Genomic DNA, 16,548 nt, shown 5'->3' with positions numbered 1-16,548 from the left:
ACAACTGCTGAACTGACGACTTTTTAAAACCTATTTCCTTTTTAAAGGCACTTAGTAGTCCCAAAATCAACTTCTTCGATATGTAACATTTATAGATACTCATTCCCTAGAAATGCAACAGCCTATAAAAGACCTGTGATAGATACAGCCTTTCAAGGGCTCAAGCAGGGTTTTAGTACTTTCTTGACACTTTCCCTGTTACTAAACAACCACTTACTCAACTGATCATAAGTAATCTTCTATGCACAAATGGGATGAATAGCCTTGAGTGGAAGTTTGCAAAGTTCCAAGGAAGCCAGTTAGGGATTCTGTAATGAAAAGTTTTGTTATAAATAGACAAGCTGCCTAAAAGACTTATATGTCTCTGTATTACCTGTATTACCAATTTTTTTCTACAACGCACAGTCTTGGAACTGAAAATGCATTCTAAATCAGCCTTACTATATCTGGCGTTCTATGGATGTTATTGGACTCCAACATCCATCAGCTATAGACAGCATGACCAGTGGCCAGGGGTGATGATGGCAGTTGTAGTACAAAACATTCCCGGGGGGCACCAGGTTGGTGAAGGTTGCTTTAGAATATGCCCCAGAATGTTCTGCGATGTAGAAGGCATCCACAAGAAGATGTACAGGGGCCCCATGTCTAAGAAGAATCCCTGAGGAAAAGAATCTTCATTGGCTTATCAGAAGAAAGACTCTGTGCTCCTGCTCTAAAATGAGTGTTCAATTCAAACCCATGACAAGCCACCCGGTCTAGTGTGATTGCCATAGCAGCATGTTGTTTTTAAGGCAATGCCACTTTATTGAATGATATGCCAGAATTGCATCTCATATCTTTCATTTATAGACCCAAATGGAACAGTTATATCTTGACAGATAGATTCACTGGAGGTAATCATCACATAGATTCAGTCCAAAGGAGACTGAATCCTGCACCAATTCACCTGAGTAGATTTCTGAGTAGAATTCCATAATCTTCAAAGATGTAAAGCCATTCCCAAATAGGGGTCTGAGCAAAATTGGTGGAACATTGGAGGCTTGTGAGTGGTTTACAGGAATGAAAGGAATTCAGTAAACTCATCCTGAATCCTAATATTCTGATAAAGTTCACCCAAAGTGTGGTGATTATCATCATGGCTAGCCTGCTAAAGGTCAAGTAGACTTTGCAGTGACATTATCACAGAGGAGGAGGCAGAACATAGATCCAATTTTATTTCAAGGGGAGTCTACCTAATTCAAATTTCCCAAAACAATGTGTGAAAGAAAAACAGCCATTGTTTGAATTTTTCCCACATTTGCATTGCAGTTCTCCAGCCAAAGAATGTGTACAAAAATGCATATAGAGAGGTGAAGCATGCCTACAAATATATATTAGTGGAATATATATTAGTGCGTGTGGGTGTGGGTGTGGGAGAGAGAGGGGGGGAATAATGTACAGAAACAGATGGTGGGGAAAATTGCACTGCAGAAATGTGTGTATTAGGGGAAATGGCAGACAAATGTGTATATTAGGAGATATTTGCACCAAAATGCTGATGAATTTCCATGCGCTTAAAAAAAGCAAAACTCAAACTGATGTAGAAATGTGCAGAACAGAACTGAAGATTGGAAATATACACCTGAACGGCGGCAGATCTTCAGGGTTTGAGAGAACAGGACTTTCCCCTCTGTAGCTGGAGACACTGGGAATTGAACCTGGGACATTTTGAATGCAAAGCATATGCTGTACCGCTGAGCTACAGGCTTTCTTGATTTGCTGTGTATTTTCATCTTGGAATAATATCATGCAGGACAAACCACACCTGCAGCCCATCTACCATTTGTCTGGGGGCCAGTTTGCTCCTCCATATCATATGTATATTGTTGTGCTTGTAAACCCCCCAGCCTGTTGTTGTTGTTGTTAATTAAATTTGTATATTGGCCTATACCCACGGGTATAATCAAAATAAAAACAAGAACAACCCAATAACCCCTCCCCCCCCAAAAAAAATACCACACATTTTAAAAGGCCATTGAATATCAGTCAACTGAAGGCCTGGTTGAAGAGGAACATTTTTGCCAGGCGCCTAAAGGTGTATAATGAAGGCACCAGGCAAACCTCCCTAAGGAGAGCATTCCACAAATGGGGAACCACTGCAGGGGGAAAAGGTAGGCAGGGGTACAGCTTTGCTAGTAGATCTGCTGCCAGGCAGACCAGGGCTCCACTTGGTAGTGCTGATGGCCATGATGCAGGAATAGGGGGCAGGAGGGATTCAGCTGTATTTTTAGACACTGGGTATTATTGGCACAGCTTGCAGTAAGAAACGTGTGAAATAATTGACCAGAGGCAGCCGCCGTGACATGGCAACGAGAGCCAAGCGTACTTTGCACACCAACTTATGCACGGTGGCCCTGATCCAGGTAACACAATCCATGTGGAGAAAAAGATCTCTGCAGGTGCCTCTGCTCTTTTCAGAACAGTTTGAAGAAGGCAACTCTGGTTGTGCAAAGTGGGGTCCAGGTTCCTTGTGCAGAGATGACTGAAATCCATGTCCAGTGGCTATATAAGAAGACATGCATGTGTAGGAGTCACAAAGTGAGGATGCCAGAGAAGCTACACAGCCATCCTGCTCTGAATGTTTTGAATCATGTAGCACAGTGAAGCATGTTGCACACTGCATTGCTGCTGGTTTATTGTTGCTGAGTTTGGCTGATGTGTGACTGGCATATTTTAGCATTTTCAAGCTGTGCTGAGTGAATCTATGGACTCGGTTGACTATGTTAAATTTTCAGATTGGTGACTTTGTGATCTCTTTTACAGGACTAACACATTATAGACCTGTATTTGGAATTAGGCATTGCATGAACTACTTTTGTTCTGCTGCATATCTACTCATAAAGCTGATGCACAAGGGATAGGGGAAGAGACCACATGCAACATCTTGGATATGCACACCGGAATGTGTTATCTCTTGCCTCTTACATCACAGGAAATCCCAAAGCACACAAAACTTGTGCACAGGATGGGGTTTATCTGCAGGTATGGCTGCAATGCCTGCTGCTGTCTGGAAGTGAGCCAGTCCTTTATTTTCCTCGCCGCTTCCCACTGCCATGTAATAGCTCCTCGTATACAGTAGGTTCAAAAGTCCATGTTTACATCAAGGACATCACTTTAGACTCAATAATTCAATGAGACACAATCTTTAAAAGAAAACAAATAGGCACTTAGGTCACTTTCGAGGCTGTCAGATGGTGTTATCAATTTACATTGTGCCATAAACCAGAAAATGACCTTAAAAAAGGGGGAAGGGAGCAAGCTGAAGTGGTAAAAATATAACATGTCCACTTTCCCAAGAACTGTTAGACACCAATTTACAACAGCAAGTGGTTAATTGTTTAACCGTTGTCTGATTTCAGAGCAGGGAAATGTCTAACTTTCTGCTGTAGGCAGACTTTAACCCTGGAATAGGCTTTTAAGAAAAAGCATATTTCTTCATTGCTCCTTACACTTCCCCACCTGAGGTTCATCCCACTTAAACCAACTCTTTCTCCCTTCTGCCTCCTCCATCCTTTTAACATTACAGAACCTCCAAGAACATGTTCAGATAACTTGTTAAAAGTACCAGTATACTTCTGCTGCATTTTAGTCTTTGCAGGACAGCATTGGTATGCGGGTGGCACTGTGGTGTAAACCACTGAGGCTTGGGCTTGCTGATCGGAAGGTCGGCGGTTCGAATCCCCGTGATGGGGTGAGCTTCCATTGTTCATTCCCTGCTCCTGCCAACCTAGCAGTTCGAAAGCACGTCAAAGTGCAAGTAGATAAATAGGTACCGCTCCGGCAGGAGGGTAAATGGCGTTTCCGTGTGCTGCTGGCCACATGACCCGGAAAAACCGTCTGCGGACAAACGCCAGCTCCCTTGGCCAGTAAAGCGAGATGAGTGCCACAACCCCAGAGTCGTTCGCAACTGGACTTAACTGTCAGGGATCCTTTACCTTTACCTTTTATTGTAAGTCCCAATTCAAAAAGTGCTTCCACACGAGGCCTTTGCAGACAATTCGAATCAAAGTCGGTTTGCGGTGAAATGACTCAGACTGCACTATTTCATACAAAATGGCAGGACAGACATGAGATAGATATGGACTGTGGCTAATGTCATGCGTACTCTGTTTCCCAAACCATGAGAGTGCACTGGCTGCAGAGTACACAGGAATGTGCACACAGCCTTAGTCTTCGAAATTTTGCAAATTGTTATTTCAAACCTGAAATGAGAAAAGCATTGTTCTCTCACAAGTGCAGCAGTATGGAGCGCTGGATATAATGTTATGCCCATGGTGTATGGAAGTTGTATTCAGCATTGTGTTAAGTAAGAAGCTTCATCAGTTCAAGGGTTTGTGCTTGTGCAATGAATCTCCCCCCCCCCATGTATTCTCTTAACCTGGAGCAGATTGGGGGGGGACATGTGGGGAGAGGAGCATGGGGAAAGTCCCATTGCGCATGCAATAATCTTTGAGTTGATGGGACAGTTAAGTTGAATTCTGCCCTTAGGCTCAAGCTACAAGTTGGGAGAAGTCCTGTGGTATTTTTCTCTGCCATTCCCCACCCCCCACCCCAGAGCAGCCAGGACAGACCATAAGTTTGCATCATAGAAGGACATAGAAAGGAGGACAGGTTTTCACTTTGGTTTGGGTCCCCCCCCCCCCAGTTCAGTGTCATCTTCTCTAAGCTACTATTTCATCAGGTATCCCCAAATCTTCTTAAATCATTCTACCCAAAGGTGGGGCAGGGAGAAAGCTTGGGGAGGGGCAATTAGAGCTGGAGAAAGATTTAAACACATCTGCCCACCCTTTTTCTGCAGGGTTTAGAAAAAGAAATCACCATAGCTAATTGCTATAGATAGTGAATCAAACAAAAAAAAAACAGGAGGAAATTTCAAAACAAGCAGAAAGATGTGGAAAGCCATTCACAAAGTCATTAGCCACAATGTTGCCATTCAATGAAACTTTAAGGGACAGCATTGGCCGGTTTCTCACTATGATCAACTAATATAATGAGCAGGAACCTCCCATAAGCTGAACTTTTTGATGTCCCTTTTATTTCAATGGGAGAATTATGCAGGTTCCCAAATCTCTCCCTCTGTAATCATTGGTAATTTAAACTGCTTGGTTTTGGCTGGATCAGCATGCTTAATATATGTTCTAGCCCATGGAGTAAGCCCTGGCATTTATGGCAAGGGCTCTTTTTCTACCCTGTTTCATTGACTTGCAAGAGGCACATAAAACCTGCTAATTTATTCTCAAGTGCCAGTGTGGTGTTGGAGGGTACTTTTAAGGGACCCGCAGGGCACGTAAGCAAAAAGTAGCAGGCATTTCTGCATCTTACCAACAATTTCATCCTTGTTTCAGTTTATGAGAAAAATATCAGTTCATACATTGGGCAGAATTTTGCACTGAATTAACATATGTGCCTGGGGGGCATTTTTAAAAATGTCTGTTTGCTAGCTTTGTTTACTTGCTTATTTTCCTTTCGGTAAAAAAAAAAAAAAAACGTTCACCATGGGCACCATGTTGACGACGACAGACAGAGCACATTTGCATCAGATGAATTAACTGTAGTCAATTCAGAGCAAGTCCACAAAGCCAAAGGAAAAGTATGGCACCTTTACATGAAGACTCCATAGTGGTGCAGCAATAAAACTGCTAGCACATTTGAAATGCCAAGCAGAGTCCAGTATAGTTTCAGACCAAAGAGACCAGCAGAATTAAGCAGCTGAACTCTGTGGTATCCAGTGAAATTATAGATTGGATGTTCCTGTAACATCAGCCTTCCTCAGTTTGCACTCTCCAGGTGCTTTGAACTACGATTCCCATCAGCGTCAGGCAGCATGGCTAAGAGTCAGGGAAGATGGGAGTTTTAGCCCCAGGCACCTGGTGTTCCAGTAACACTGATGTTAACAGCCATCATTTGAAATATTGCAGCCTCCTGTGGAATTAAATATCACGCCAACTATTCTAGTGATATCTCAGCAAATCATTGACCAGATGATCTATTGCGTTTCTGTGACATACATAAGCAATGGGGTCTGCCAATGAGAGTGCTTGCATGTGACTACAGTATGTCCAAGAGGACAGGCTAAGGTGAAAGGTGAAACGAGGATGGTAAAGGCCGAGTGGCTTTCAGCACTTGTGAAGGATAACATTCTCCTGGAAATACGTTTCTTAGAAGGTCTCACTGCTATTCTTAAATCAAACTGATACACTGTATGTAAGGTCGGAAAGCCTCATAACCTTATGGAAGACAACAAACAAGCCCAAGCCACAAAGCTCCAGTCATGGCAAAAAGCTCTGAAATTCTAAAGTTTATTAAATCAGTGCCGGACTAAAAGACTCAGTGCCCTGTACTTAACTGTGCTCTGGGGCTCCACAGCTGTCTAGTGTGTGTATCGGCCACATTTTCTTTCCTGCTCACCCTCAGAACCAACTCCCTCAGAGAGAAAAATCACGACAAGGAGACTTCCCTCTCAATTTTAGTATGGCACGCTGGCCTTGTGGCAGTGCCCACATAGAACAATCTGCAGTCATAACACCTGCAGCTGATCTCCAAGGCCATTTCCCTAGGCAAAAACTAAGGGGGAATGTTTCTTCTCAGTGAGTTTTCGATGGCTGTGAATGACTGCCTGCAAAAAAGGGCAAGGACCCTTCCCATGTTTCCCATATCTTGGTATGGTCATACCAAAAGAGAGAGAAGTATGAAACCCAGTTTTATATTGTGTTCCTTCTCAAGAGCATACTTAGTTAAATGTTAATCCAATCCAATAATGCAAAATAAATGGAAGTTTCATCAGGAAGGTCAGACTCACTGAATTTAGGGTGTACCTTTAGAGCACTTCCAAAGCACATTTCCCCCCTCAAAGAATTCTGGGCACTGTAGTTTACCCCCCACACAGTTACAATTCCCAGCAACACTCAACAAGCTACAGTGCCCATAATTCTTTGAGGGCAAAGATGTGCTTTGAATTTGCTTTAGAGGGTTGAGTTAAATATTCCATATAAGAAATCCTTCTTCGTTCACAAAAGCATGGCTCCCCTAGGCAGTTGTTGGGGGACGGGGGAATGATCGCAGATCAGAGCTATACAGCATTACAAAATATTGTTGTGATTGTTTTGTAGCTGACCCACATATTCTCATGCCACATTTCCACCAAGGATCATACTGTGGTAACAAAGAACACAATCCACATGGAAATCCTCCTGCAAAAAAATTTGGAATGAAAAGCTGGTTTCACTGAGATTTCCAAAGTAGAACTTCCCCATAGTTTGCACCCAAAGTGAATGAAGAATGTGTTCCCATTTTAGATGGGGTGTGAGGGTCATAATATGAATGTGGGGATTCCTCAAAATCAGTTCACCCAGTGACTGAACCAAGGCATATGAGGAATTAGCATGTTTTCAGTGCCACAGCTGAAACCTGGGGCAAGTGAAGTGAAAAGAATGAAGAGGTGATTTGTGCCCTCTCACCACTGAGAAAGCATACATCTTCATTCATCTGCAATTTTTATTCCCTGCCCTCCTTCACCCAAAGGTCCCAGGGCAAGTTACAACAATTAAAAATATCAAAGTACACAAGCAAAATAATAATACAGAAAACTCCCAATTTACATGGGGGGTTACGCTCCAGAGTATATATTTGGAAACCATTTAAAAAGCCTGCAAACACCCTGTCCCCCCCCCGCACCACCCCTTTTTGTGAGGTTTTTGGGTTTGATGCAATGCACACATGCATAGTTGCACATATATCGGAAGCGCCTAAAATGGTCGCTGCCTGTAAACGGTGCTGCATTATCAGTACAATACAGTGCAGGGAGGAGGACAGATTAAAAATTATAACTCTGGGTTTCTAGTCTGGCAAGTGCTTGAAGCCTGGGTGACTCTTGAGTTAAAAATGAAAACCATCACTTATGAATTCAGAAAGTATAATTTATTTCAGCTCTTCTGGTGCTGAAATCCCCAGTGTCTGCTGGAAACAGAGGCCCCTGGTGTTAAACTAGCTGGCTACTATAGCTATTAGATCTAGAGAGTTTCCTTCTCTTGCTTAGCTTCCTATTGTAAATGAAATTTCAACTATCTGCGTGCTTTTGCTGCTAACTTTCCTTGGTATATCAGTGCTTAAGAATGGCTGCCTCTTGGATATCTTGGTTTTGTCCATTCGGAATTGTCTTATTGCTTGCACTCTAGGCAAGCAAGGATAACATAAGCCCCCAGGAATTCATCACTACCCTGATGCTATGGGGCTGGGAAGCATCTCTCAAGCCATCTGTTTCCAGTCATTTTGAACCGAATTCTGAAGAGTCAATTGTTTTCTTCGAGGAAAAATAAACAGGCATGCTGCTACCCACTAAATTTCCAGCAATTTTCTGCTGTGAGTAGGTGCAGTAGAGGGTTTTAGAATGTGAGTCTTGTGCTTGTCCAAAAGTATGGTAATGTAATTACCTCATTTTTACTAACTGCTGCCTTTGGTTGGGAGGGGAGGGGAGGGGGCCGTGTTCAAGGACTCTACCAATAATGTTTTTCTTTTTTGGGGGAAAAAGGTTAATTGAATATTAATCCTATGATATGCCTTTGATACTCATTTTTTCTTGGTTAATATTTAACTAATAATGGCTTTGTAGTAATTGTTTGCAGTTTCCCACTTTATTTACATTACTTTGAGGTTTTTCTAGCTGAATTCTCTGAAAACCATATATATTTAACAAGATATTGCTTCCAAAAACCTTGGAGAGGTGGGTACTGGGTAGATTATATAGCAAGATGTAGATGCAAATGAAGTATGCACATGCTAGAGACAGCATGATCCTGATCTGGGTTCTGGCATAAATGTCTGAGCAGCAACGATATGGAAGGGTAACTCATTCCTCAGGCTGGTGCTGGGGCCTCAGTAGCCTCTTTTAAAGCTTATTGACTGGGCTGCCTCGTGTTTCTCTCTCAGCCCTTGAATGGCACAACTGTGGCCTCAAAGAGCCACTTAATGGTCCAATGATGCCAAGGAAGTGATTCTGCCTTCTTTCTTGCCTCTTTTATGTACCAAACAGCCACATAGGCAGGAACTAACTTCCATGAGTAATCCTTGCTTTGGGGGATGACAAGAAATATATACATCCAGACAGGAATGCATTGATTGTAGTAGAATCAGGGCTGCTCATACACAGCATTCCCCCCCCCCCTACTCTCCACACGGCATTGCTATCATCAAAATGCCAGCCTGTACTTTTTTTGCTTTTAATCTGCATGTTCTCTTAGCTCAGAAAGTCCATTAACTTAAAACCTGTTACACAAGTGCAGTTACCTCTGGGAGGGTGGTGCTTTCCCAACACATTGGGTGATGTTTCAGTGAGTGGTCTCTATTGCCACGCCCCCTGCTTTTGCTTGCTCCTCAGCCAAGCATAACCTAATGATTTTATTTCCAGCAGGTCAGACAAAACAAGCACGTCCATTTCCATTGATTGCCACATACTATAGGCATGCTGAAATTCCAGCAACTCAATTCTGATGAGTCATTCTCTCAAGATCTCAGCACGTGTGGGGGATTACCTTGGAGAATGCAATTGCAGTACATACGCAGGGACTAATTTATTTTTAATGCCAATATCTTGTGCAAGATCTCTTGTCAGAATTGCAATATAGCTCGCCACAGCCCCCACCCCAAAACACAAGCTTCTATTTTGCTCATTGTGAAACATAGTAACTATGGGCTGGTAAAGTTTCCCCTTACGGTGTTCCATACTTTCTGTGGACACCTCCCCCCCAAAAGGTGTACATGATCAGAAAGGAGGGAATTAAGAGGATGACAGTGGAGTAGTGATTGAAGGGTTTTGCCCAGAAAAAATAACATGGAAATATTCCATCAAGGATTCCTCACTGGTGTGGATGGGAAACGGTCAAATGCCTATGAAAAATCTAAGACTGCAGAAGGGAGCGCATGTCAATCACACACAGAGAAGAATTGGATCTGAACATTCCACTTGCGACATAAAGCACCGTCAGAGAATGAAATGTTGGCAACACTGTGAACAGTTACATCATGTACATGTTGTCTAGGAGACACCAAATTGCCTTGTTAGTTATGGAACTTACCCTGAGTTCAAAGGAAATTCCACGTACATGAATGTGACTTATTTCCAAAGAAAATGTATTTAAGGTTTTTTTTCTCCCCTGCTAAAAACTGACTATTCTGTTAGCAGCTGAAACCAAGACACCATGTGGCAATATGAGTTGACTCCAATGTAAGGTTATTTGTTTTTCTGAGGGGTGGTGGAAAGACAGAGTCAAGTCAAAAAGTAATTCTTTGTGTTCATTAGCTTGCACATTGTTTCCTGTTACCAATACTAAAGGAGCAATCAAGGCATTTCAGTTTGGGCCTCCACTCCTTTCCTGCTGGTCAGCTGTTTGGACTTCTTTTCCCACTGTTTGCCACAGCCCGCCAGCCGTCTTTTACTGGCACTGCCTTCATTTATGACACCCTGGAATCAATCAAAGGAACAGGCATGGGAGCAGACCCAACCATCCACCTTGTTCTCATATTCTGTCTCCAGCAGTGCCCAATAAAGGATACCTTAAAGTGAGGTATTTGTTTCAAGTCTGATACATGCAGGAAGAATTGGGCAATCTTCACAATCATGCACCTGGCCAGTTGAGCAATGCCATACCACAGTAATGTAGAAATTGTGCAACCGTATAAGGGGGAAAAATGAGAATTAAATCTCTCTATCGCATGAGCTACTGACAGGTTTCTGAAGCACTGTGATTGGATAGGGCAACCCAAAATAAAATGTTTTCTTAGGGATCACCTGCTGCTTTTGGCAACTACCCCAGCTTCGTTAGGTGATTATTAGGTCTCGTTTGCCTTTAGTGCCTCTTGCCAAGCCAGTTAAATCACAGCTAGCCATAACCATCTCGCAAGCATGTCCAAACAACACCCACACTGTCTAGTGGAGTGAGGAAAAACTGCTACTACCAGAATGGCTGCTAAGGCATAGCCTCCAACATTTCTCCAATGAAAATAGGGACATCCCATTCCATCATGATAATTTTACTGTTTATGCCCCACACATCTTACTGGGTTGCCCCAGCCACTCTGAACACCTTCCAACATATATGAAAACATAATAAAATCTAAGAGATGGACAGGGGCACTACAAATACCCATTTCACAGAAGAAAAAACTGATGTGCTCAGAATCACCACCCCAAACAACAGGCAAAATACCAGTATACACCCCAATACAAATAAAGGAAAGACCAAAAAAAAGAACACCACACACAAATCCCCCCAAAAGACAACAGCCAACCCCTCTAAACTCAACAACCCCCAAAAAGGCAAAAATAAGTTTAAAGGGCATTGTGGGCACTAAGGTGGTTATGTTGGGCACTTTGCTACCCATGGGTTTCACACTGGGGACCCCAGTCCGAAGTCAACCATGAAGCAAAACACTTGTTCAAGCCTAGAAGGAGGTGGCAAAAAAAAATTAGTCTCTAGATTACAGGAGCAAAAATGCAGCCATTCTTGCCCTTTCAATAAAAACCTTTCGTTTTATTCTTTTTGGATCTGGTGTATACAAATCAGTTTGTAAGAAGCACTTAGCTGCTCACAGTATCCTATTTCTTCATTTTCTCATCGGGCAAACAGGTTTTTGTGCCTGTGAGGAAATAGCAATGTACCGTTCCAGATGCATGTCTTCCTTTGCAAAGGCTGGGAAGGTGGGCTCAGCGTTTATGGGCAGTAGCCAGTTTTAGCCTGGACATTTTTATCCTGCCTTTCCACCACTAGGGGCTTTATAGCACAGGTATCGATAGAGTGCCTGACTTACCAACACCAAACACAAATATGTTATATGCATAAAGTGGACACAACCTGCAGAAGGATCTGGCCCCATTAAAAAGGCCACAAAAATAGGAAAAAGAATTAAGTGTGTGTGCAAAACCACAGCTAACATATATGCCCCTTTTGCACAAAGATGAAAATCAGTTATAAGAAGGATTTGCTATGCTTTGTGCTCCATTCAGGCTTTTGCTCCAAGATGACCGAATCCTGCATCGAGAAAAGTTGGATTCTGTGGTCCATATGCCTATACGATACAGCCTGCATTTGTACTGGAATTGCTTTAACATATTTTTAAGATGCTTTACTATTTGTTGTTTTCTGCCCTGGGCTGCTTTGGGAGGAAGGAGAGGATATAAATTTATATCTCGGCTTTCCTCCAAGAAGTTCAAGGTTGCACACATGGCTCCCCTCCCCTCAATATTATCCTTATAAGAAATCTGTAAGGTAAGTTGAGCTGACTACAGCACGGTGGCCCTTGAACATTTGCTTATTTCTGCCCCTGATAATAATGGGGAGTGACAAAATAACATTGGGGTCACAGCTACTCCACTGTATGACCACTGTAAATTCTGCTGCCTTTTTCTTGAGCTTCCACCTGGTATTGTGCACATGCTTAAAATTCTAACTTCACCCTATGGGGTAGTGAATACTGTGCCCAGTATCAATTTCTGTGCTTCATCGATGCAACTGAAGAATAGCTGGGCCTCATTTATAGAGGTGGGCTGGGGGGGGGGGCTGAATGCTGAATGTAGCCAACAGAGAAAAGATGCTCCAACAGTCTTCGCCCTGCTTTGCCTCACCAGAACTGAAGTACAAACGCTGCCCTATGGGTAGATGGCACTGGGGAGAGCCATGTTATGGTGTTAGTACCAACACACCATAAGGAACCAGGGCAGACAAACTCTCTTCCTCACAGCTTGGTTGTGCTGCCAGACATTTTCAGTTGTATAACTCTAGACACAGAAAGAGAGAGAGCGAATGAATGGTGCGAAAGGAAAAATAGCTCTTTCATGGGTCCACAACCAAGTGCAAAACCCCTTGGCTCAGTTTCTCATCCTTCCTATGCCCTTTTGGGCCCTCTGCAGAAAGCAGAGTCTGTGTGCCCAAGAGGTGATGAAATCCCACATGGCACACAGAGAATTTGGAGGATTGCAAAACAGGATGTCTCCTGGAGGAAGCACGGTCCCGATGAGGAAGAGGCTCAAGTACAGTTCATCTCCCAGTGATGTAAGGGCTTGATTATGCATCTCATTGAAAAGCCTGGCTTCGGGTGTTCAGTTCGAGTAGAACTAATGGGCAACACCTGCTGCGATGAAAACAATTTCCGCCCCTCAAGTCCAACAGAAGTGTTTATCTTTTGAATTAGAAAATGTTCCACTGGATGTCTGAACAAGACTCCAGGGACGCGAACATATGCCCAGAACTGACGTTTCCACGCATTAGATAGCTTATAAAAACGAGAACTGAGAGGGGTGGGGGGAATCTGGAATGGTCAAACAGATCCTCCGGTAAAAAGCCATTAAATACAGATTATAGCGATGTCCCACTAAAGCTCTCACTTCCCGTTCCTTATTGCCTATGGCTCATCTTCTTGGTCTTCCACCTTGTGAAGGAAGTCATTGTATGCCTTACTGGGCTGAGATTCCTAAAAACAAAAGAATGTAAGCCTCTGGGTCCCTGTTATCCTCTCCCCACACAGGCAAGAAAGCACTTACGATGACGCCAGTTGAAACCTCGTCTGAGGAAAAAGGAAGAGCCTGAGGACGGTTGGAGCTTTCAATTTTACTCCCTAATATGATTTGTCAAAAGATGAGCTGTTGAACAAGCAGGCCATTTTCCTGTGAAAGCAGCAAAATGGAACGTGTTCCATATTCCAGATAAATTAATATTGCCATGTCACATAAAAATAGGGATTGCCATACTCAGCAGAATGAGGAGGAGACCCCACAAATGCAGCTGTAAGAGACAGCACATTGTGATGCTCGGCCGGTTAATCTCTCCCTCACCTCAGTTTACCTCACGGGATTAGAGCATTGGACTAGGACATGGGAGACCAGGGTTCAAATCCCCACTCAGCCGTGAACCTTACTGTGTGGCTGTAGGCCAGCCACTGTCTCTCAACTTAACCTACCTTACAGAGTTGTGGCAAGAGAACCATGTACGTCACCCTAAGCTCCTTGGGGGAAGGTGGGATATAAATGCCACAATGAATACATGGATGATTAATGAGGGAACTAGCTTTCCGTTATAGTATAGTCAAGAGTGACTAACCATAGGCATATGCCTTGGGTGTGTTTTAATTGACATGAACAACTACCAAAGCTAACATAAAGAGTTAACTATTGATTTCTGCTGAGAGGTATACTTGGAGTTTTGCTAGGGGCACTCTCAGGTGACTCAAATATTTATTTTGGGTGTGGTAAAGTGAACAGTCTGTGACTACACCACCTCATTTTCATATGGGACAATGTGAATCTGAAACACTCCCTTCTTGAAAATGTTCTCATAAAATTAAAATAAAAACTGCTGCTATTTTCTTTTGTTATAACTTTGAAGATATACACTTGGAACCTAACATAGGTGAAAATCTCAGTCTATTTGAGTGTGGACTTTTCCACCTCAAGAATGAGCATGTGAATAGGTCCGTAAAATATATTTAAGCCAATCAGTGCATTGTTCTTCCTTGCGAAATTCGTGCTTCTGTCTACTCGAGGATTTGGCAGTACTCCAAGGTACACAGATACTCTCCATTTTCTCCCTGAAAAATGCTTTCTAAGAATCCACAGTTCACCTGATTTATTCTTCCAGTGATGGCTCAGATATTTTGGCAATGAAATCATTTTTTCTCCAACGGTTGCAAAACTGATGCTTTTGTAACACGGACTGGGAACATGTCCCTAAAGGCACTGGCGGAGGAAGGGGGATGCGATCCGTCCCGGGTGTCATCCCCAAGGGAGGGGTGACACCACCACACTGCCCCCCTAGGGCGCTTGCCACAAGCAGCGTCCCCCTGGGACGCTTGCCGCAGCACCCCCCTGGGACGCTCACCCCCCCCCTGGGTGCGCAGTATGTGCTCCGCTCTGGGTGCTGGAGCAGCTAGTTCCGCCTCTGCCTAAAGGTGTTGTTTGACCACAACTTCCATCACCCCTGACCGTTGGCTATGCTGGCTGGGGCTGATGGCAGGTGGATGCCAACAAGTCTTAGGTTCCCCCTCCTTGCTTTATAAAAATGTGATTTTCAACATTTGCTGCATTGTCTGTTATCTGTAAAGAAACAAAAAATCCAGTTCACTTAACTTTCAAGCTACTAGAGAACAAGCCTCCCTTGCTAAAATTTGTTCATTTGCCTCCTGCTGTAAAGGCACTGGACTGTTACTTCAGGCTGGACTATTATAATTCTCTTCTTTCTTATGTGCATATTTTTCATTCTCTCTCTCCCCTCCAGTCTCAATTCTGTGGCTCATTTCACTTTTTTCTCATTCTACCCACATTGCTTTCTACTACTCCCTTTGTTAGCTTCCATTTCTTTACTGAATTGAATAATAAAGTCGCTGCTCCACTTTTGGGCATCCTCTTATCTAAGTCTTCCTTTTTTCTTTATTTGACCTCTCATCATCTTCACTCTGGCAATGTTCTTGTCTTAGCTTGCCCTTTGGATTACTCCTCCTATTTCAGATCTTTTCTCTTTTTAGCAGCCCCTGCCCATTTTTGTGGCGCTCACCATCTCTGAAAACTCACATTTCTTCCTTCTTGCAGCGTTTGAAAACATGCATCTTCTCCTGGCCTCTCCATCTCCTTCCTTTCCTTGTGGTCAAGTCCTTTTTAGAAAGAGTTTCTCCTTCTTAACATAGATAATGTACAGTGCCTAGCCTTTGAGGTGCGTTCGTCACTATTATCATCATTGCAAATTCTTAAACCACATCAAAACTGGAAATTAACTACTGTAACTCCACTGATAGTAGCTCACAACAATCAGTCAATCAGTTCACATTATTGTTGTTGTTGTTGTTGTTGTTAATAATAATAATAATAATAATAATAATAATTATATACCACATTTGCTTCAAGGAGCTCAAGGTGGTATACATGATTATTATCCTGACAAGAGCTCTGTGAGCTACATGAAGCTGAAAGACAGCGCGTGGCCTAAGGTCACTCAGTGCACTTCATGACAAGAGTGGGGATTTCAACTGTGGTCTCCCAGGTCCTTGTCTTATGCTCTAACCACAACACCACAGAAGCACTAGCATATTAGTCTGGGTTCATACCACATCTCTGCCTGCCTGCAGTTGGGTTGTTTCCTAAGTGGACTTTCCAGATATGGTGGCCAGAGAGGGTCTTTGGAAAGGCAGCCGTCCTGACTAAAGGGCGGCCCTCAAGGTTCATTTCAAAGACTTGCAAGGACAACAATGGAAAGCATGAAAGCATTTGTTGCCGGGAGAATTCCTGATCCGCGTTCCTGGGGGGCTAATCATCACGTATCGTCTAAAATAAAACGCAATGGGGAGGCAGGCGTCCTCCCCGCACCCCGGTGCACATCGTCGTAGGCTCTGCAAGTAGGTTAAATCTGACCGCCTTATTTATCGCGGAGTTTGGGGTGGGGAGGGGAATACTCCTTGCGCGGCCGATGACCTATTATTGTCTGGCATTTGGCTAGCGTCGCCTGCCTTTGACTGCGATAGAGTCCCTCCCTG

General features: G+C 43.3%; 1 long non-coding RNA gene across 1 annotated transcript in view; it reads right to left on the bottom strand.

Annotated features, from left to right (window-relative positions):
• LOC309527054 overlaps positions 1 to 16,548 on the bottom strand; it is a 60,045-nt gene that overhangs the window by 27,007 nt on the left and 16,490 nt on the right. The window lies entirely within an intron of this gene.

Source organism: Podarcis vaucheri (assembly GCF_965113315.1).
Source record: "Podarcis vaucheri genome assembly, chromosome: 2".
NCBI classification, from domain to species: Eukaryota; Metazoa; Chordata; class Lepidosauria; order Squamata; family Lacertidae; genus Podarcis; species Podarcis vaucheri.
Note: the sequence above shows the minus strand (reverse complement) of the source record. Positions and strands in the feature narration are given on the sequence as shown.